Source organism: Rhea americana, unplaced genomic scaffold (assembly GCF_003343005.1).
Source record: "Rhea americana isolate MKP2758 unplaced genomic scaffold, rheAme1 scaffold_71, whole genome shotgun sequence".
Classification (NCBI taxonomy): domain Eukaryota; kingdom Metazoa; phylum Chordata; class Aves; order Rheiformes; family Rheidae; genus Rhea; species Rhea americana.
In genome coordinates, this window is record NW_028186879.1 from 206,801 (window position 1) to 229,357 (window position 22,557).

The 22,557-nt window shown below is 41.4% G+C and overlaps 1 long non-coding RNA gene across 1 annotated transcript in view; it reads right to left on the bottom strand.

The window, feature by feature from the left end:
- Nucleotides 1–18,103: 18,103 nt before the first annotated feature.
- The window catches only part of LOC146586116 (uncharacterized), a 5,420-nt gene continuing 966 nt past the window's right edge, over nt 18,104–22,557 (bottom strand). Inside the window, exons 2-3 of the long non-coding RNA XR_014897857.1 lie at nt 20,087–20,228; nt 18,104–18,351 (exon numbers count right to left, since the gene is read on the bottom strand). This is a non-coding gene — a long non-coding RNA (uncharacterized LOC146586116). The remainder of the gene's footprint in view (nt 18,352–20,086; nt 20,229–22,557) is intronic.

Here is a 22,557-nt window from a genome sequence, read left to right on the forward strand (position 1 = left end):
TATAAATTGAGCAAAATATTCTGTTTTCTTTTAAAAGAGCTCAGAATTGTTCAGGAAATGGGAGAAAGAACAGCAAATAAGCAGAGAAAACTAATATTAATCATAAACAGAAGAGGTGAATCCCTTCAGACATTTGTTCAGATGTCTAAGGAGAGGATGACAAAGGAGACAGTAATCAATAAAACACCAAAGGACTAACTTTTCAGGGAATAAGAAAAAGATGAGATTCTGATTTTTTTCCACAGCCAACTTTCCTCAAGCAAAGAAACATGGATTGGCCTCTCAGACACAACGAAGTAGGTCATCAGGATCTGCAGGATTATGTTTCTAGAGCTACTGAGTCCAGAATCAGATTTTCTAGGTTTCTGATTCTGCAATTAGTGGTGACTTGACAGAAAGAGCAGCACAAAACAAAATGTTTCAAGGAGAGTGAGGTTACAAGGCGCTTGCCTTAGTCAGGACTGATAGATATTGCAAAAGACTTCGCTGCCAATTTATTCTTGGTAGGTCTGCAACAGTCCTCAGCCCTATGTGMGAATACATGGGAGAGCCAGAAGATTTTGAAATCTAAGCAGACCACAATGTATGACAGGGAGACAGAGGTGGAGGGACTTGCCCAGGGTCACACTGCAGGCAAGAGGGGGATTTGAGAAATGAACATTTCCTCGGTACCACATGTTCCTGTTGTGTGTACAGTTAGTCAGGGCTGTTTTAGGCCTTTTGCATACTGTACACCTTTTTTTGCCTTGCCACTGCAGACTTAAACCTAAACTTCTCAAAGAGTCATGCTTCTGCCTGCTACCCAGGCAGGAGGTTCTGCCTTTCACTTCTCTTTCTCTGGCCATGTACAGTCCTCAGGCACATTGCCAAGAATTGCAAGTTCTTCTTTGTAGCTTCCTCAACTGAGTTATGCAAGTGATGAACTGGTATATGCCTCCCTTCCCCACCGCCTCTGTTTTCTGTCTTGTGACTTTATGTAGGATATTCTATCAAAATCAGTGGTCTGCTCTCTGGCCAGCAGCCTCCAGAGCTGCAGACCTCCCTTCTCYGCTCCGGTGTTGTGTGTACCAACCACATTGGTGCACAGTCAAGCTGTCACTGTCTTGCCATGCCTTAACCATGGCTCTTACCTTGCAGAAGTCACTGCTCTTGCCTGTGTATTGAGATGCCGATATTTCGCACAAAGCTGATGTGGTTGCTTTTACCAGGACACGGCCTACCTGCTGTGGAGGGAGCTGCCTCCGCTAGACATGCTCCTTCTCACTGCTTCAAGYGCTTGTTCCGGCTGCAGCCAGGCAGGAGCCGCGTTGTCATTAATCAAAGCCATACCCACRAGGAAGTGCAGGGAGAAATTGTTCAGGGATATTTTAAACCAGAAACTATTTTTTATGCTTGGTCTTGAGATCAGCAAGTCCCTGAACAAGCAGTGAGGCACAAATGATCTTCTTTGTCCTCCCTTCCACCTGTGCCGTTTTCCTCTGGAGGGTTTTGATAAGAGTGGGGCCAGCATCAGCTCAGCACCCTCCTAACCTCCCCGTGGGAAGGCAGTGGGAAGGCGCATGCCACCCCGCTGGGAGTGGTGGGGTGGCCACAGCACTCAYCAGGGCACAACCCAGTGGGATGTGAAGGTCATGGTTTCTGGTTCCTGCTTCTGGCCTTGTGCCTCACTTTCTTCCAATAGCATTCCTTGCGCTCTCCTGCATGACAGAGGGGGAGCAGCACTACTGTCCGTGTACAGTCACGTATTAAGGGCACACAGAGAGTCTGTGGCAGAACATGAAATTGGAGACAGGTCCCTGCAGCGCCAGGGAAGCTGTCTGAACAGAGAGGACATCCTCCTGCAAAATCATGGTCAGTTCTGGAGCATTAACTTTTCCATCCCCACATCAGCCRCGTGGTATATTCTATCCTACCTCAAAAATAACACATCTAAGAACCTCAGCTTCTGAAATGACTATTAAATCCCATCGCTTAACTGAATGTACTTAAGGTACCACCCATCCTGGTCTGGTTACTCAACCTTGCACTGCAACACTTATCCTGTGYATTAAGCATTTTCACGTATGCTCACCCTGGGTGGCAATGCTCCACCCCTCTGTTATTAAGGGAAAAAAAAGAAAGTAGTCACGCAAATGGAATAGTCGTGGCTCAGATCACTTGCAGAAAAGAAACCCAGCGGCGTATTTACTGTTTGCAGAGGTGCTGCAGGAGATTTTGTGCAGGAAGCGGAGTCGTTTCTCCTGGATCGTGCCTTACGAGGGATGCACGGGGGTGCTGGCTCTCTGTCGCCAGCAGGTGGCATCGCCACTCTCAGGTCGCCAGCCCGGGGGACTCGCAGCCTGAGCTGATGCGGGCAGGCGATGCTCCGGGCATACGGCAGGACGAAGGCAGCTTTCATGCCAGCTCCCTTCTCGCTCGGGTGCCTCGGCTGGCTCTGCTCAGGGAGGCTCTGATGCAGAGGAGGAAACTGAGGGCTTTCTCCACGTGTGGCTACCTCTCTCACTGACCAAGCAGTAATAAGAAAAGAAATAAATGAAATTCTTTCTTCTTCTTCTTCTTCTTTTTTTTTTCCTTTTTCTTTTTTTCAGCTCAAGTGAGCCCAGAGCTGCAAAATGCTAGACAGGCAAAGTCACAAAATGTGATGCACTCCAAAAGATTTATTTATGCAAATTCTAATAAAGGCATTATGAGAAACACTGTCCTATTTATTCCTAGGTGATAAAAGGCCATATCTGCAATATGCCAAGCATCCTTACATCTTCTTAACCTGAGGAGCTAAGGCTACTCAATGCCTTGGAAGGGATGATTGGGCCGCAAGCAGATCCCAGCAACACGTATCTCCTGCAGTGTTTCTGAGTGCCTGTGACGTAAATGACAACCACACTGYGCTCCACTCAGCAGCCGACTCATCTGCCAGTTAATACTTTTCACTCTGTGCAGCACRAACCATTTCCGAGTAAAGCAGTGCTCTGGAAAGACGTACTGTGCCTCTGAAAGGAAAGTCAGTGAGTCAGCAAAATACGCCTGACTAAGCACTTCCATATTAGATTCTGGGCATCATCAGGAACAAAATATCAATAACCTTGCATTTATTATGCAGACTGACACACCCACAAGTTAGCAGCTTTAAAGGACCCATTTTCTTTCTTTTAAATGAAGCATCCTTACAAACTCAAGCAATAAAGATTTCAATTCTTCCCTTTCTGTAGCTAGGTGGTGTTGTTTGAGAGAAGTAAAAGCCAATATATTCTGTCATCTCTTCTTACATACTTCTTCCAGCTTGTCAAAGGGTCAAGTATGTTATGTTTTACACATACTGCTAATGATTAACAATTGTCTGTAGAGAAACTAGTTTTTCTCTTGGCTTTGAAAAACCTTGAGAGATGGAATGGAAAAACAGCCTTGGATTGGCTCCAGCAGGTATTTATGACTACTGTATTGATGGTACAGAAGATTAGAAGGCACTTGGAATCTCTGGCATTTTTTTAGCTGGTCTGTTCCTGTTAGGTTTGAAAATGGTTAGAAAAGCATGAGAGAAAGCACGGGCTTGCGGTTCAGGCACATTGTTTCCTGATTTGTTTGCAAACTCTGTGTGACCTTGAGCTAGTCACTGGTGGAGAGAAAGGAGAAAATGGGGGAATCTATCGTACCTATTTCTAGGCATTTGAAAGCTTGGTTCAGCCACCCAGCAGCGGCAAGCCGTTGGCATTGGCAATGGTCATCCATTGACCTGCGGGCCTGACTGCACAAATACCAYAGGTCTCACTGCAGGTAGTTGCATAAGTTTTCCCTATAGCTCATGGAGGGTGAATTGTCCCACCTATTTTGGGAAGAAATGAATTGGTCTCTGAAAAATCCTACTAAAAAGCTCATCTTAAAACAGAGAGGTTCTTGCCTTAGCTTAGCTGTCTAATTTTGGAATGGCTAAAGGTGGCCAGGATGAATCCTAGCCTTATTCTCCTCAGCATTCACTCTTTGAGCTGGGAATAACACTACCTTCTTCTGTCTTATCCCTTTATATGTTAAAGTAATCACAGAAAGGTCTGTTTCCTACAGTGTCTTTGTACCAAGGCCTCTGGGATCTCAATTTCAGCTCAKTGCCCCATCAAGGAGAGCCAGCCTGACCCAGGGGTGCTGGGGGAGCTCTTGTCCACTATGCTCTCAGGTCTCCAGCAAACTTGCAYGCGTGTGCACACACACAGATGTCCCTTGTAGCTCTTGGTTATATGACGGTTTTTCTGTGGTCTCTGSGGGGATCACAAAGGTTGGCCAGCCCTGCTGCAGGTGCTGTGCAAGTGTAGGAATAAGTAGTTACAACAGTGGTAGGAGAGCAGCTACGCTGACTTACTGATTCTATGATTCTATGATTCTGTGACTTGTAGGCATGTACCTCAGCTGGGTGAGATCAAATATCTTATTGCCAACTCCTATCTTGCCAGCAAGGGCTGGGCAGTTTGTTCACCCGCAGCCCTGGAGCTYGCTGTACCTAGGCGGGGGTTGGCTGTGCAGGAGGGTGGCTGTTCTGCTCAGCTATATTGTGGCTGTGGAAATCCCCTTCCAATGGACATCAAAAGGACCACAGAAGAAATCACCTCCCAAGAGGCCTCACCTTGCAACAGCTTAGCTTTCACATGATAAGTATCCCTTGGTGATAAAGAAAATAAAACTATCTCAGATCAAATTATTCTCTTAAACACACCCTCCGGTCATTGAGGGAGAAACAGAAGCATGAATACAGATTCACAGATCTGTAGTTTGTTGTATACAGAGACTGTATTGATGGACATGTTAAAAATATCTGGGTGGCTGTAAGCCAGAGACCATTTTGTGTCTGAAATAGGATTTAATTTCCTTTTTCTTTCTTTCTTTCTTTTTTTTCTTTTTTTTTTTTTCTATAAAGACTCCTTTCCAGAAATCACTACTTGAATGCTTTGGACTTCAGATGTTCTGAGGCAAAGATTTTTTTTTAAATCTAAGATGCTTACATTATTTTTAATGATACAGATATGGACACACTAAAAAATTAAGTTCTGATTTTATGCTGAAAAGAAGGCTCTAATGAAGGAGCAAAAAACTCAGTGGTCCACCTCTTCCTCCGTCTGCCTCTTCAGGGAGCTAGTCTTTTYTCTCTCACACATTAGAAGGCAATGTAGGGCCAGAGATCTACTGAGGCCCAGTGAGGGCTGGCAGCTACCTCCCCGATGGGATTTGGGCCTGTCCTGTTCCCTCTGCAGAAGCCACCACTTTCCCAGCCCTCTCTGTGCCCAGCTGAGGCCGAGGCTGCCCTGCCCTGCTGTGCCACTAGCCATCAGTACCAGTTYAGTCAGTGGTCAATGGCATCAAAACCCAGGGAAAGACAAAAGGATTAAAAACATATAATCATGGAAAAGTTCGGGTTGGAAGAAACCCTGCTGGAGATCGTCTGGTCCAATCTTCCCTTGAAAACAGGGCCTTCTCCTCCTCTTCAACTCTTTTATCGTTGTGACAACCCTCTGCTGGATCTTCTCTGGTTTTCCAATGTTGCTCTTGGCCATGAGGAAAGAAAATAGGAAACAGTATTCCAGGTGTGGTTTGGCTTTGTTGCTGCCAGGGCACACTGCTGACTCATGTTGGTAGATTTGAGTAGCTGCATTTCTGCTGCTGGGAAACATTTTGGAAGGCTGATTTCAGGGACACATACACTGCAATATGCATGTATTTGTTCTGGAGGGAAAATATGCTGAATAATACATATCCTAGGTATAGCTGTATRGTACAATCTATACTGGATATAACAAGAGAGTTGCTAAAGACGCAGAGGAATATCAGGGCTTTGTGCCCAGCAACTTGAAATACTTAAAATCCATCATCCATTCAGTTAAAAGTTTCCTTCAAAGTGGCTGGTTGTATTTCAGCATACAAATACAGTGCTTTCCTCAAAATGCATATAATAATCAGAAAGCTTTTACCAAAGGTCCCCAATTAGCTTTTGGATATAATGTCACATTGCAGAATTTCAAGACATTATGTACTGAGAGCAGGTAGATCTTCTCCAGTATAATGGTGGCCCTTTGTGAGATGTGACAGCTAACTCCCTAATTAATCTTCGAAATGTCAAAGCCTGCTGGAAGTAATTGGGCCTGACAGTTTAAGGGCTAATTAACTTCAAACCCTGCATTTTCTCTTGCTTCCACCACTATTCTAGGCCATTTATTTACTCTCTTTTTTACACTGTTCTTTTTTACTGTTCTGGAGTGTGCCTGTTCATGCCAGCTTGCCTGGACATCACATCAAGGCCACAACTAAAGGTATTAAGCTGAGTACACTGCATCTTAAGATTTCTCCTAGAGTATCTCAACTTGAAGGGAAAATAAACCTGCTGTGAGCAGAGGTCTGGTGTTGAGGAAGAGCTCTCTGCAGGAGATGCAGGCTGCAGCCTCCTGGGGAYTCCTGTTTATTCAAGGTATCAGCAGTCTCCAGGAGCAAGGTGCAGATGGCATTCCCAAGGCTGGGCGGCATGTGGAGTGAAGCCAATGTCATTCATCATCATTACCATCCCAGTGAGGCAGTGAAGAGCAGTTTTATGGGCCGCATAGCACTGCAGTGTTATTGCCCCACTTTGTGTGAGCAGCATTACATGTCTTCTGATCTAATGGCTCAGAAAGCCTCCACTGGCTCCTGCATCAGGCCCCTTGAGGCTGATGGCTTATTTCTCTTTCCCTCTCTGCAGTCTTATTTAACTGAAAAAAAGATGAAGAACTTCAGCTGCAGAGGATCCAGCTTCCCCTTGCTGCCCCTATGTGCTTCGAATGGCCCAGGCTGTCCTTATGGCTTTCACTGGGAGTGTGTGAAAAGTCTTCTCCAGCCGGTGGGCTCAGTTGTGGCTGTGCACAGGTACAGGGGAAGGAGGGGAGCAGCAGCTCGTCACAAACTACTGTCAGTGGTGAGATGGAGGGGTAGGAACCGCAGGTGCTGCCGCAAATGGCAAACTCTTTCACTCGGTTTCTGACTCCAGCATAGCTGCTCTGATCAAATTTCTCCTCAGTGTAGAGAAGTAAGAAGAATGGCAARGAAAACATATTAAATTGTAAACTATTTGGGGGAAAGAGACTGCTTCTATTTGTACAGCAATGAGCACAACAAAGCACCAATTCTAGTCTCTGGGTAGCTAAAGTCAAATAAGAACAGAGACCRTCCTCCCATTTAGACATTAGCTTCTGATCCAGACGACTCATACCTCAGCAGAAGGATCATTTCGGGCTAGAAAAGCTGTATCTGATTTCCTTACTCTTTTTTTAACTCTTATTTCCTCTCAGCTAGAGCTTTTTTTACAGCTGCCATGTAACACTGTCCAGACAATACCTGATCTGTCACAGACGTATCAAAATGTCTCATGAGTGTGGCACCTCGTGATGACTGACAACTGTTGTTAGGCATTACTCATCAAACAACAAGGCTCGTTTCATTAATAAGATTTTCAGAATGAAACAAAAATTGCCATACGATATAATACCTATATAACAACTTTCACAGTCAGTGTAGTTTAGGAGTTCAGCATAGTGCAGAGTGTGTGATGATAGTAGCCATGTATTACATAYATATTCTTGTTGCCTTGTTTTTTGAGAGTTCTGTCAATTAAAATAAAGTTTGGTCTTACTCACACTGCTTTCTTTGACTAAGTCTTACCAAGTCACTGCAAGTTACCTGAGCCAAGGAAATAGAGGTGAAAATTCAATAGGGAAGAGGTTTCTGAAAAGCTACTATCTCACTGTAGAAGGGGAGGTAGGTAGCAATTACAATGAAGCAGAGAGCAAATGGCAGCACGAACTTTTTCCATGTATACATTGCAATATTTGCTCTGCAGTCATGGCTCTTTTGTTTACACTCTTCTAGGAAAGTCCAGAAAATTGATAATGCACTATTAATTTCATTTTTTCCTGGTCACCTTCATATCCCATGTTGAACAATGCTGTGATGACAACAGTTCAGCATGACTGACTGAAAACAGGTCTGCCATGAATTAAACTATTTATTCAAGATAGAAAAGTCTGGGGCTCATCAGACATAGCAATCCAGCTTCAGAAGTAATAAGTCTTTTGTTCAGACTAGAAGTGTAAGAAAATCACCTCTGTGAGCTTCCCTTCATTAGCATTAGAAACAAGGTGCATGGTGACATGGCAAGAGCCACCAGTKTTGAAGGAGAGGGGATAACTTTGAGTTACAGAACGAAAAGTTTCTTGACTGYGTTTGAATAACTAAATCTTGCAGTCATCCTGGCCTCACTGTGAACAGAGCCCTTCGTTCCCCTACCTTGACTACATATTAAGACAGGACGCACCTAAGGTGGAAATGTCAATCATTTTCCTTATCACCATCTCTGGTGAATGGAGTATTCATGCTAAAACATGCATGTGCTTCCAGTCACTGAGACTATCACCCCATTAATTTTGTGACCTCTTAGGATCGTTTTCTTTCTGCCTCTGTAGAAAGTATCAGCCACGTTAAACCAGCCGCCACTTTTGAGTTTAGCCCAATTCTTCTGAAAGTAGTTGTTTTCCTCCCCCGTCACTGATATATTGGGAGGTATTTCATGAAAGATGAGAGTATCCAGAGAGCTGACTGCAGATATAAAGCCTGGCACACCGGTAAGTCCATCTAGATACAGAAAACAGTGCTTTGAGCTGGGTGTCAACAAATTGAGTGAACCTATGGCATTTTCACACGGGACAACYTATGTCCTCTGGAAATAGGAAGAGCAATGAACTGCTAGCTGTGGGTCAATTTGCCCATCTACAGCAAGAGTTGTGCCTGCAGAGATCTGTATTTGGCTGCTGCTACTCTTTCTTTCTTTACCCTCCATCAGATCTGTGGCTTGTGTCACATCCACTGAGCAGGGTCAGACAATTTTCACTGCACTTTAAAAGCTGAAGAAGAGTAGGAACATGCAATAGTAAGTGGATCTGGTAATATTTATTCTAACCACTGCTACTTTCTTTTTTTTTTGTATAACTGTTCCGAGCAGAGTGTAGTTGTGGCCAAGAACCTTCTGCTTTTTTCTCAAGAGAGATGAATATTTTTGCAAGCACTAAATATTTTGGCAGATAGAAAATCCCAATGTTACCTGCAGAGCTGTGCAGTCAGCTTCTGGTGAGGGGTATTTTCTCCTGAAGCTGTAACAGATTTGTCCTTTCCGTCTCTTTCTACTCTCCAAGGACAAACCTGTAGGTGAGTAGATAGTATTTTCTCCTGTCAAAGCTGGAAAACCTCTGGGGACGGTGATATGAGCTGAAGCCATGCTGAGGATATGGCTTCTTCCAATGTGAAATGTGGAGTTCAACACCGGGGGAAAATTCTCATGGGTTTCTGTACTTAGGTCTCATTAAAAAATTAAATGATTACATATTCTGCTGATCTCTGTGCGTGTATTTCTGGATTTTATAAAGATATAACCTTTTTCTGGCTTCAAAGTGAGAAGCAGTAAATACTTTGGTACCAGAACTGGCTTTGAAGCGCTTTTCATAGTCTTATTTTATTTATTGCAGAATATTTTAGCTCTCTTATAAGCAGATGGTGCCAGCTTTCACTATACAGGGTATGTAAGCTACCCAGGGCTCTGTCCCATTGACTTTCCACTGACTTTGCAATGTACAGATGAGACCATTATTTCCATAATACACATGTAAAAGCACATTGGTAGCACAGGCATTTCCAATAATTAATGCTGCAAAGGTTAGCCATGGATTTCTTGTTGAGCAATCACTATGCTGTAGCAAGAATCACATTGTTAGTGTGTAAATTGTTTTGTTGTTCTAGGAGTAATATTGTGAAGGTTATTTAATTCAGATTTATTGGCCAAAATCACTTGAGCACTCTGCTACTTTTTGGAACCCCAGGATTCTCACTACTTAGCGTGCAGCTAGAGGGTTTTTTTCTTTTGTACTTCAGTGGAGTGAGAATGCTCTGGTAGCAAGAATAGTCTGGTACCATGTCTAAGCTGAGAAGCAAGAACTTTTCAAAATAGATCTAATATAATGCAATGTGTTTGGGTTTTTGGAAAAAGAACTATAGATTCTRTTGGGGGTCCCAGAACCACAAAGTTTGTTTTAAGATAAAAAAAATGCCTTTCACCTRCATTTAGCTTTTCAGGAGTCAGGCATCTAATCTAAACTAGCCATATTGGCTGCCTGTCAGAGGGGAGAGAAAGATGTGTTGACAAAGCATGATTCACCGCTCTTAAGATAGCTGTCCAAATGCACGGCACAGCTTCCCCTCCGGAGTTACTTTTCTCTCTCTCTTTACTGCATCTGAACTAACCATCAATACTAACCATTCAGATGGATTTGAGGGGAATCTAATAAGTGCTCATATCTACTGTGCATAATGTCTCTCTGAATTTGGTGCTGGACTTTTTTTCATTGTAATATATTTATTCTTGACCAGGGCACTTTTAGCAAATGCAAGATCTGTTGAGAAATTGATAGTTGTTTTATCGGTTTGGGGATTTTTTTGGCTTGGTTTGGATTTTCAGACATATGTCAATATTTCAAAGGCAGGTATTTGATCTGAGATGGGTTCATCTTTAAGAAAAGCTTTGTATTTTCCCCTTGGAAAACAGAATTTTGGTTGTCCTCAAGGAAGAGAAGATTGTCACAGAGCTGAGACCCTAGCAGTAAAAAGAACAGGGCTTTTGATGTCTTCTCTCCCATTTGCTAATGAATCAAGCCTACACAACACTTAATTTGGTAGATTAACAAAAGAAACTATCCCCGTAGAGCTGGAAACAAGCTTCATTATGCTGTGTTTTTAAAATTGCCAACAAGTCTCTACAGGACCTAATTTAACACATTCATTTGCTCACAAAAGTGCATGAAGAACAAGAAACTCGAGTACAAGGACAAAGAAACGCTCTATTAACATACTTTGTCAAGCTGAAACGATCATAAAAGTAACTGTATACATCTCTGCTTTCTTCTGCGCAATATATGTCTGATGCTGTACAATGAGTGAGGGGAGTTATAAAACTTCCCTGGGGCTCTGGAGTGTTTTGTACTCCAACTAAAACACCCCAAATGCCCTTTACTGAAAGACTCCATCAAATATGCCAGTTACCGCTATAAACAGTCCAAAAGGCCCAGAGTGCTGTGCCAGGTAATAGTACTTGCAGGCAGGGGAGTCCAGAAAAAAGAAATAACCTGTTTCAGTTGTGTGTACACAGACATGTATATGTGTATGTGTGTGTGTGCGTGCATGTGTGTGCATGCGTGTATACATATATGGATACATACACACATATACACACACATATATATGTATCTCTGTGTGCATATATAAAAAAGGATTAATATATCAATACTTGAAAAATACATGTATGTATGTACGTATATGTAACCTAACTGTGTTTTTCTTTGGTTTCCTCTAATACCTGCTGTTTCCCTAGTATGAGGAAGTGGATTTCCAGGAATTATCTGATCAATACATGACAATAGCATCGTATCTGCTCCACCTTGTGCAAATTCCCTGAGAGTGGGGCAAGCTCACAAAGTGGGAAAGGACTGTCCCCATGACACTTCTGACAGATTCGGTCACCCRCAGTGCGACTGAAGGGCGAGGAGCGATTCGGAGCCTCTGTTCTCTGCAGCTGCAAAACCAAGACTTTGTCCAGAACTGAAAGAGAGAAATCAGGGCTGTACCAAGACCTGCCAGACAACAGATCTTAGAAGCAGGAGTCAAGCTGAAACACCTAAGATGGACTTAAACAAACCACCGTGGCTTGGCATTTAGACTGGACTATCTGAATAGCTCACCRATCTCTTGAATTTAGTTGCCATATCAGGTGCTTAAGTCTAATTTGCAAGGTCACAGTGTGCATGAACAAAGAGCTGCTTCATGTCCATGGCGAAAAGATGTTTCCTCTCACTGCCCTTGGTGGGTGAAAATTCGCATCTTGCTCCAGTGCTGTGGGACAACACAGGTTTTGCCAGGGAGAAGTGTGATCCCACAGGCTGTCAGGTAGTTTCAACACAGGCCACCAAAGTGCTTCAGGCAGTGCTTTATTCCCCCACCTGAGCAGCATGGGATTAGCAATGTGTTTGAGATTAAGCATGTGCTAAAATACTTCGCTAGATTATAAGCAGAAAGAAAGAGAGAGTATGAGAATGGAAACTGATGATGAAGACATATGCACACTCTTCTACCAGCGAAACACAAACAAAATATTCAGCACAGGATTAAACACATGCTCTCAAATGCTTTAGCTACTTGCTCATAAACTCATAAGGTATCACATCAATTATTTTAAAACTAATTAGAAATTATTTTTGAAAAGGAGAAATCATTTRCATCAAAATTTCAGCCTATATCTCTTATGAATTCACTTTTTTCATTTCTTCTAACTGTTCCATTAACAACTTAAATGCTAATTTACACTTGCTAGCATGTAAATTCACTGCAAGAAAACACCTGTCTTTGTATTATGGAATTGAACCAAAGGCTTAAATACAGAAGAAATCATCTTGTTCCTCTATTTGTAAATATTCCTTGATACAGTGATCCTATGATGCATCACTCTGAAGTTCACAGCTGAGAGTGAATGGTTTTGCAGTCAGTGAGATGAAACGGCATCTCATGGTGCGTGCCAACAGCAAAAAATAATTGGTTTGCAAAAGAACCTATAAACAAGTTGTTCCAACGATTTCTTTCCTCAGCCCAGTGTCCAGTGTTGCCCACTGTTCCTCCTTATCACTCCTAACACAAGTTACTCCAGGCTGCTGTTTGTCTTAGGGTTCAACCACAGAAAAGGAAAAAGGAATGTGAAGAATAAAAAAGTTCTCCACACTGCCTTTAAAAATTTGAATTCTGCAAAACATTGCTAACGCTTTAAAAACATGCAGAATACCCAACTGCTGGTCTCGTGACTTCTTGAACGATTTCAGGAAGATGGACACTTCTGTCGTGTCGCACCAGGCAGGGGAGTGATGATGCTGTGCTCGTAGGACTCTGGCAAATACCTGATGCAGACCTCTGCACTGAACTTTCATCTTTTGACTCTAGACCTGCACTAGCACACAAACACTACATGGGAACAAAACCAAAAATGGAAGCAAGAACGGGCAGGGTAGTGTTGGTAAATGGGTGGGTTTTAATAAGAATGAATTGGGTTAGTTCCTGAGTTTATGAATTGCTTAGTTACATGTTCCCCCATWGTCTTCTTCATCCTACAAGCTGTGAGCTACCCTAACTCAGTACTCTTGCATTTCCATGCTCTCACTCTTGTTATCATATTTTTTAACCTGATTCATATTTGTGACATACTACGCTTCATGGATGTGATTAAGAGTCACCAGATGGTATTACTGGAGATGATTTTGCTGATTTTATTTAGATGGACTTATTTAAGCCCAGTTCCTTCCTGGTGAAGTGTTCATGGCCAATTAGGATACATTTCCAGTCTCAACTATTGAGAAAATTATGAGTAAAATCTATTTTGTCTGAATGAGTTTTTTTCATGATTGACATGTAGATTCTGCCTATTGGTTATGCCTATGCAAGTAATCAATATATGGTGCCAGGAGCCTTATACATCCAGGATCAATCTATGCAAATTTTTGCCTGTATTATTACATTTGCTGGGGTCCTAGAAAGATTTGTAAAAGTCTGATATTCTTGAGAGCTGGAAAAAGCCAGAGCAGCATGAAAGCTCTATTCGATCACTGAGAAAGTACAGAGATGTGCTTCTTTGAAAATAAGTTCTGCATCAAGAGGTTTGCAGGCATATATTGCATRTGGAAACTAAAATGGAAATGCATTTTTTGTTTCATCATGCTGTACACAGTAATCAGAAATAGAACAATTTAATCTGATGACAATTTTCATCTCATTTCTTTCAGGAGGAAAAACTGAATAGCTCTTTTGTTTTACAGTACTAGCCTTGTTCCTCTAGTCTAATGTAAAGCCTTCTTTCCCTTTTTCAGCCTCCATTTATAAACTTTTAAAAGCATGCGAAGATTAGTTTTTTTGTACAAAGGGGAAAGAGGTGTTTCATAAATAAGAAAAAGCAGGAGTTCATTTTCAGTGCAGTCATTTGTCACAAAAAGGGCAAGAAAAGTGAACAAGATCTTTGGTGGTATTTTTAATACTCTGTAATATTCTGTGTAACTATTCTCTGTTTAAGAACTACTACTTGCTGCATCTACAAAGAAATTCCTAACAGTGAACTAGAAAGTATACACATGTTAAATGTCATATTAAAGCTATGAAGAAGAGAGATCTAGACATGTTTTCTCTAAGCTTTTACTTCCCATTCTTGTTCTCTTTCAGCAAGCCTTTAATGATAAACTCGTTCACTGTGTCCTCAGCACCTTAAATAAGAAACTTTCTGGAAAAAAAATGAACCGTTTTCAGATCTGCTGCAACTCTTGCCTGTTCAGAGGAACTCTGCCCATATAGTCTCATGGCACTAGGCTGAGCCCTGCAGACCTGATCCAGCAAACTCCAAAGCACGGACCATGATCAGCTGAGCAGCCCCAGTTAGCTGTTCACAGCTCAGCCTGTCTACGACTTTCTCACCTCTCTCAGTACAGCATTAACATTTTCAAGTGATGCCATGATTGTCACGTTTCCAAAGTCAGTTCGTCATTCATCAGTTTAAAAAACAAGTTAACTAATTAAGTGACATTAGCAAGTTTTGCACTGCAAAGGAAACAAAAGAAGAACATTTTCTTGCCTTAAGGTGATTATTATTTAAGACTTGATCCTGCCAAAGTTTATGCACTTGCTTAAGTACTTAACTAGCTCTGCTTCCCCGTGGTTGCTGTTAGGCAATTCACCCAGCCTGCGCTCGCCGACGTCGCCGACGTGGCCACAGTGGTGCTGCTTTCATGTTGAGAGTGCTGCATAAATGCCTGCAGGAACCCTGGCTTTGGATTTCAGCACTTTGGAGCATGAATAATGGCAGATTCTGAGAGGCTTGGGGCAGAGTGGTGCTTGGCAGCTAAGCAGTAAGTGTATGGGACTGAGAACATAAYGTCGCTGGGGAAAACTGAAAGACACTGGAGGGACATTCACCTTGGCTAACGTTAACTGTCTAAAAATTAGGCATCTAGTCTAACCTAATTGTGTGGGCTTGTTTGACAGCAGAGAGAGGTTAACCCAGATAATGATGCGTCTCGCTTAAGAGATCAAGGTGATGGAGGTACCTTGCTCCACTGATGATAGAGAGAGGCTGGGCAAGTAGCTTAGATAAAATACGCAGTGTTTTTAAAGGACTAAATTTAGGTAAGATGAATCCCATTCTTAGCATCTGATAAGGGAAACTCGAAACCATGGCATGAGTTTTTGCACATGGACAAAGACTTACACTGTTGCTTCTCATTAATCTGCTGTGTCTGTAGCTAACATCCAAGATACCTGCCTACCAAGAATGATGAGTGGACCAGAAGTGATGTGCAATGAATTCTCATTTCATTTAACTTTTAACTAAAAACATTCTAATAAATTCACTAATAAAGGTTTTTAACAGAAGCCGGTAACTACATGCATATAACCGACATGCATATAACTTTGTCCACTAAGTCTTTCAGATTTTGCTCTCGCTGTCTCTAGCAAGTCTCTTGCTGAYGTTAAACCAGTTAGACATTTTTTAATGCTGGCTATTTTGGGAGCATTCATTTATACTACATAAAACCTCTTAGTGCACATGTAGGTCTTGGGACTGAAATAAGAAAAGGAGGCTAGGATTAAATCGAGTACTCTTGAATTTTCTAGTTGTGACAAGCCAATGTCGAAATTGAAAAAAAAAATCAATGACCACACTGGCAGCATTCTGGCTCTGGGTGAGTGTGACCTTGTAAGCGATATGGAATTTACACAACTATTAATTTGTCCAGTCCCTCTCTCACCTTACTGTAAATCAAGAATAAATTTAGATTACGTCAATGGAGTGAAATTCATGTAAAATTATTCCAGAATCCCAGTACAGTCAAAAGTCTCTCCTTAAAAAAAAAGAGAGAGAGAGAGAGAGAGAGAGAGAGAGAGAGAGAGAGAGAGAGAGAGACTATATGCTAGAGTCCCTTCCCCAGAGCTATTTTTCATGTATTTTCCCCTTTAAATCTGAAAGAAAAAGGGACCATTCAGCAAAACAAAAAGCAGTTATTCAGTGTTTCATATACTGAAACATTCATCCTCAGGAAGTCTTTGTTGATTGTGCCTAGCATGTATAGTAATAAAGTAAAAGGACCACAAAACTGTGGTGCCTTCATATCCTATAGATGACATTAGACTATTGTCCCGTTATGTTTAAACAATGTAACAGTGGTAGTGGAAAGTCTCCCCAACAACAGTAACCAGTTACCAAAGGTCCAGCAATCTCTTCAGCCAATTAAAACCAGTATTTCTAGACATTGATTCATTYGGGTACCTTTCTGGTTTGGACACTTAAGAATGACAGAACATAAATCTGATTAAATATTACTTTACACTGCCATAACATATGTAAACAACACTAATCGTTACATGGATTTTTGTTTCAATTAAAGTAACATACATTCAAAATAATTTATTTGAGTACTGCAATTAATTTATAAAAATGTTCAGAGAACTAATATGAAAGTGTGTATATGGATTTGTAGTCTATATAAACATATGTTTGTGCATATATGCATTATACATATACATRTAATAGTCTTAGATTACAGACATACGAAGATCTTTAAATTAAAAAATCTGAAGAGGCCTAATGTCATGTAGATAACAGGGATGTGAAAATCAAAAGAGCAAGAATGGTGTCTTCAATTTAGCAGTAAATTTTGCTCTGCRGTCACTCTCAATATTGCAAACATAAGGTTTCTGCTATTTTTGGTACTAGTTTTATAAATCATAAATATGAGCTATAATAGGACCTTGCTAATATTTAGCTTACCACTGGAGACCCTAATAATAATAAAAAATAAATAAATCAACCTAAGCTTCTAGATATGCTAATGGAAAAAACACCCTCCTATAGTCAGCAGGAATGCGTGCTCCAGATTCCCCACTGAGTTTGGTTCTGTGCAGCTAATGGGCTACATGCAGCCTTGGGCTGCTGCGGCTTCCACACGACGTCAGATGAAGGCTGGGATTCTGGTGGCACCACAAGCCATTTCAGCTTTACCACTCTTGTCTAAGATTTTTTCAAAGCCATTTTCCTTCTATGTCCTTAGTTGCTCTAGGAGTGCTTTCTGGTGCTCTTTTACTTAACCGTCTCTAAATTTAACCACGCTATTTTCTTTGTTTTCTAGAGATTTATTTTGCAGACTTCAGCTGTGCAACAACCATCCCCAAAAGTCACAGTTCCTTGTTCCTTTTTCTGAAGAACTGTCATTTAATTTGATACGGTGCTTTGGAGGATTCTTCCACCTCCTTCTCCTCTAGTAGATTTGAACATTTTTGCCACCACATTTCTTATTTGTATAGGACTTTTTAATTTCATATATTTGATTTACTGATATTAAAGACCTTTTTGTTACTATGTTTTGCAAACCTTGTGCTAAATTCAAGTTTCTAGTTCAGAATTTCTGTGTTATTTTAATGTTTCCCTTAGTTCCTCCTTGTTGACAGGAAGTGGATCCAGGATGGATGCCTCTCTGCTAAAATTTTTCCTTCCTGCCTCTTGTCTTTTATAAAATAAGGAACTTCTGTTTGTTTTGGGGGTTATTTTTCTGTATGGGCTGCACAGATGTATCTGCTAACTCACAGCTTTATGGATAATGATTGCTAGTGATTTGAGCACTTTCTAAAATAGGCCAAAGGATTTCTTGTTCTCATTCTTCCCATTCTTGTTATTTCCTTCTCCCTATTCCACCTTTGTACCCTCCTCTATCAATCCACACCTCTCTTAGGAGTTCTCTGGCATAATTTATGATACCAGTAATTAAGACATCAACATGTCATAKCTCCTTTTCTATTGCTATGCCCGATAGACTGGCCTAGCACTGTTCCTTCCAAGTTTGTGTGTCAAGAAAGCCACAAATAATTGCTGGCACTACATATTACTAGTTTGTTCATGTTAGATTTGTACACAGGTCTGCAAACATGAGCGGAAAAAATAAACCCTTCGAGTATATTGAGGCATTCAGGACCACAGTCTGAGTTGTTTTAAATAAACGTATATTTTTATTTTCSAGAAAGACCAGTGTGACAAGTAACTTTAGAAGTAAATAAATGATGTTTATGGCCACTGGTGTGTATTGTAAACTCTACAAAGACTCAAAGGTCCTTTTTGTTCTCCACTGGCTCTGAAGCAGATGAGAACACTAAATGCTATTCCCAGAACTCTGCTGACATCAATTCTTTGGACTGGTAGGGCCCACACGCTGTTCTGGCTTGACACAGAAGAACCTGAAACCAAAAAAGAAAAAAAATCGATGTTCTTCAAATGGAAAGGAATCAATTTACTATGAAAAAATATTTGAAAATAGGGGCATGAAATCTTGAGGTTTGTACAGGGGCCAGTGCTAGAAACCGGCAATACACAGGAGCAGACAGCAGGCATTAAGCCCCTTTCAAGATCAGTGCCTTATTTCTTATGCAGCTTTTTGCTTGTATGTTCCCTTGTAAGAGATTGAATTTAATAGGGCTGAGCTAAATCAAATTACATTTGAACTTAGCCTGGTAAGAGTTAAAAGACATGGACACGTGTTTGTACAAAGGTATTAAAGGTATCCTGTTGACTAGCCCAGAGTGTTCCTTACTGCCCTGGATATCTCGCACTGCTGCCTTTGTGGCTGCCAGGGAGGAAGGAATCCTGATCCGTCCCACAGCCAAGCCACAGAGACTTAAACCCTTTGTCTCAGAAGCCTTTAACCTGCTCAGGCTGCCACTGCAGCTCCRAAAAGTCTCTTGAGAAATCAGAAGCTATGAATACTCTTGCCTTGAAAGAAATGTCCTTTCTATCCTTGTGGTATGTTCCTTCTCCTGAAGGCACTCCTGCTTGCAGCCTGCCTCAAGTGAAAAGCATCAGAGTACATTATGGGCATGAAAGCTTTTAATGTCAGTCTTGGAGCTTAGGTTTGATGCTTTCTCCAACCCTGGCAGTAACAACTGATGGGAGATAGCACTGCTCTTTTGAAAAATGGCAGTCATTTTTACATGCTATTGATGGGTTATTCTGCCATTAAGGATATGAAGGACATGAAGTTTTGTGCTTGAGGGCACAAACCAGCCTCTCCTGCACCTTTGTCAGTCAGTGGAAACTTACCAAATAAGAGGACTGTAATATGATTGTCCATTGTGGGGTTCTCTATGTCTTTCTCTGAAGCATTTGATGCTGGCCATGGCTGGAGTCAGGATATCATATTGGCTGGACTACTAATCTGATTTAGAATAACAGACCTTTTATTCCTATTAAGCACATCTTAGTACAGAGTCAGGTTTCAGCTAGTACTGATGGCCATGAAACACTAGAATTAAGGCCCTACCTACCCTTAGATACCTGGCACAACTGTTATTAAAGTAAATACAACATTGCAAACTTCTACTTACCTATTCATGCCATGACAYATTTCTCAAATAAGGAGCAAGTATCTGTTGTATACTCCACCATTTTCCTCTATATAAATAGCCTAAATGACAATGACAGATTATTTTGTACCTGGACAGCTAAATTCTCCTGACAGTTTTGTAAGGGAGAGTTAATGGAAATGAGAGCTGTATATRTGAGAGCAGGATAAGGTCTCAAAAGCAAAATAGCCTTTTTAGCTCTCCATGTTGCTAGCACTTCTCTAAAACAGCACTTCTCATTTTGCTTGATCCTTGGATGTGGGAAGGATTTGCCTTCAGATTTGTATGCTTGTAGTGCAGGCTCGGTGTTTATGTGCAAGCTGATTCCCTATGCAGCCTATGGTTATGATTTTGCAGGGTCCCTTGTTCCAGCTGACGACTGCTGACCACAACTCTCATTTCCTCTCTGTGCGAATGTGAAATGAATAGTATCGTAACAGCCTTTCTTAACATATGCCAAAGAGAAAAGATATTTTTCTGTTTTCTATTTGACCACACTGCATTTCAAATACATTACCTCACCTCCACAAAACCCGTGGTAATGTACCCCTTTTGTCGTGTGTACTAAACAGACCTGGGCTGCTTCTGTAAGGCTCATTGTACAGCACCTCTTTTTATTCATTTGCCCAGCACACAATCATCCTTAAATGATCTCGAACATATACCAGCTGTGCTGAATTCTCCATTCATCAGTATTGTGTCATCATATCTGAGCGCTGGAAAAAAAAATCACATAAATGTGATACAAATTTCAACTACAGAGTAAATACAATAGTATGAATCTTTCAGGACAGAAATTCTTTGTTACATGTTTATACTGTGTCCTGTCTAATACCCTCATAATTGCATATCCAAACGTGATAATAATAATAAAAAGGTAATTCTTCATATCACCTCTTGGAAAGCACAGCTGTGTGTTAACGAGATAAACTGATTTTCATTCATACAACACTAGACAAAAATGTTGACCGACCCTAGTGCATACACAAAATAGCAATGACATTGTCCCCTGACTCCTCATGTACAACATCTCTCCACCAACACTAAGTACATGATCCTTCCTTTTAATGGTTCGTTAAAATAGAGCTAAGAGAACGGAAAATGGAGAATCATACTGATTGAGGCTCTATTTCTCTCTTTATGTTCTATGGATGCTCCCATCTGCCGCAGATAAGCTCATCCCTCTTCTTTGTTTAGATGACCATCCCCAAAGCAATGGAAGTGCACTGCTGGGGCCTCCTGGCCTTGCTGACCCTCAGGCAGTTTGCCTGTGCCTGCTGGAGTCCTAACTCACCTRGCATGCTTGGGCATGTAGAGTTCTTCATGCTCCCACTAAGGATGTTTACATACAACTTTCGGCAATTCATGTGGGAGCTGCAGAAGATTATTAGCCACTGCTGTCTGCCCTGCCTCTATGTAGCAGAGGAGGTGGGAAAGGCCATGGATCTTCTCCTCAGCTGTTACAGCACAGRCAAGGACATCATTTTAAGCTGCCACTAATGTCAATTTACATGCATTTACATGCAGCTGTGAGCTGCAGTGCTTGAAAAGCAGACACGGCGCCTTTTCTCTCGCCCATATGACGAGAGCACTAGCTTCTTGCAGGGGGTGGGGAGGGCACAAGCAGAGCACCTCTTAAATTGCTTYCACAGAAACCATCAAAAACTGTCTAGAGGTGCCTGTGCAAGGATTTTGTCTGTGTGGCTGGCTTTGGAGCAACTCTCAAGAGTCTGCTTAAACTGCCGCAGTTRGGCATACAATTAAAAAAATACATTAAGTTTTTGCCTTTCAGAAAAAGTTTGAATTAATTATGTTCTATGTACAAACTCTGTTCAACAAGATCTATTGATAATTCTTCATTCTGTCACTGACTTAATCAGGAAATCATATGTGCCCAAGAATGCATGTTATTTGGGATGGAGAGACATCTGTCAGAGCTCAATCCTTAGACCCTCAGGCTTGTTATTTAAATACTTTATAAAAAGCAAAATAAAAATAAAAATAAAATAAAAAAGCAAAAAAGGAAAGAAAAGGAATGGAGAACCCCAGCAGTTTCTCTTTGGGAGATGAAGTGAGCAGTGCTTGCACAGCATGTTGTTTTTCCCACAGTACCAGCCTTTTTGTCATGATGGTGACAAGAAGACCTGACTGAGGTGATGGGGATCATTATACAAGGTCTTGCTGGGGTAATCACYGCCTCCTGGAAATTTACTGTCTGAACAGACAAGTGATGGGTGCAGAAGCAGAGGCCGAGGGGGGCGAAGGGCCAGGTCACAAGACACGACCTTTTGGAGCGCAGCACACAGGAAAAAAAGCCCCGAATTTGAGCACAGGTAAGGGAGAGCGTCTTGCTGGGACATGTTATCATTGCGCACGGTAGGAAGCCATGAAGGGGAAAGACAGCTTCTAACTTTTAGTGTTAAAGGGAACAAATCTGTCTTAAGTTGCTGTGGTTTTACATGAGAACTGTCCCTGAAGGAACCAGGCTACATCTCTCACAAGCTCCATCTCCTTGATCTTTCTGGCTCTTTTTTTTTTCCCCCTTTTTCTTGGACAGTTTTACAGCACTGGAATATGAATGGGTCTCTACATACTCTTCTCAAAGGCCTATTAATTTATTCAGTACATTTGCACCTTGTATAGGACTTTTTTTTTTTTTGACTTAGAGGGGGAAGTATTTTTCATCAGACATAGCCCTTATTTATTGAATGGCRATATTCAGAAACAGACTGGAATAAGGAACAAAATACCTGTTACAGGCACATTTCAGATAATTTAGTTCTGTAACAAACGCAAAGCTCTTCAGGGAGTAAGAAAGCTTCTGAAGAGGGCATTTAAAATGCTGAGTGCCCTTTCACCAGATGTTTCCTATTCCAGGTTGGAAATCGTAATTTCCACAGTGAATCTTTTAGGAGCTTTCTGATTAATAAGACTATACATTTTGCGAAGAAATAAGTGTGATTTCAAGTCCTCTTGAAGAAACGAGAAATACAAAGAGATGTTGTACGGGCGTAGACTTGTGAAACCGGGGTGCAAAAAAAAAAA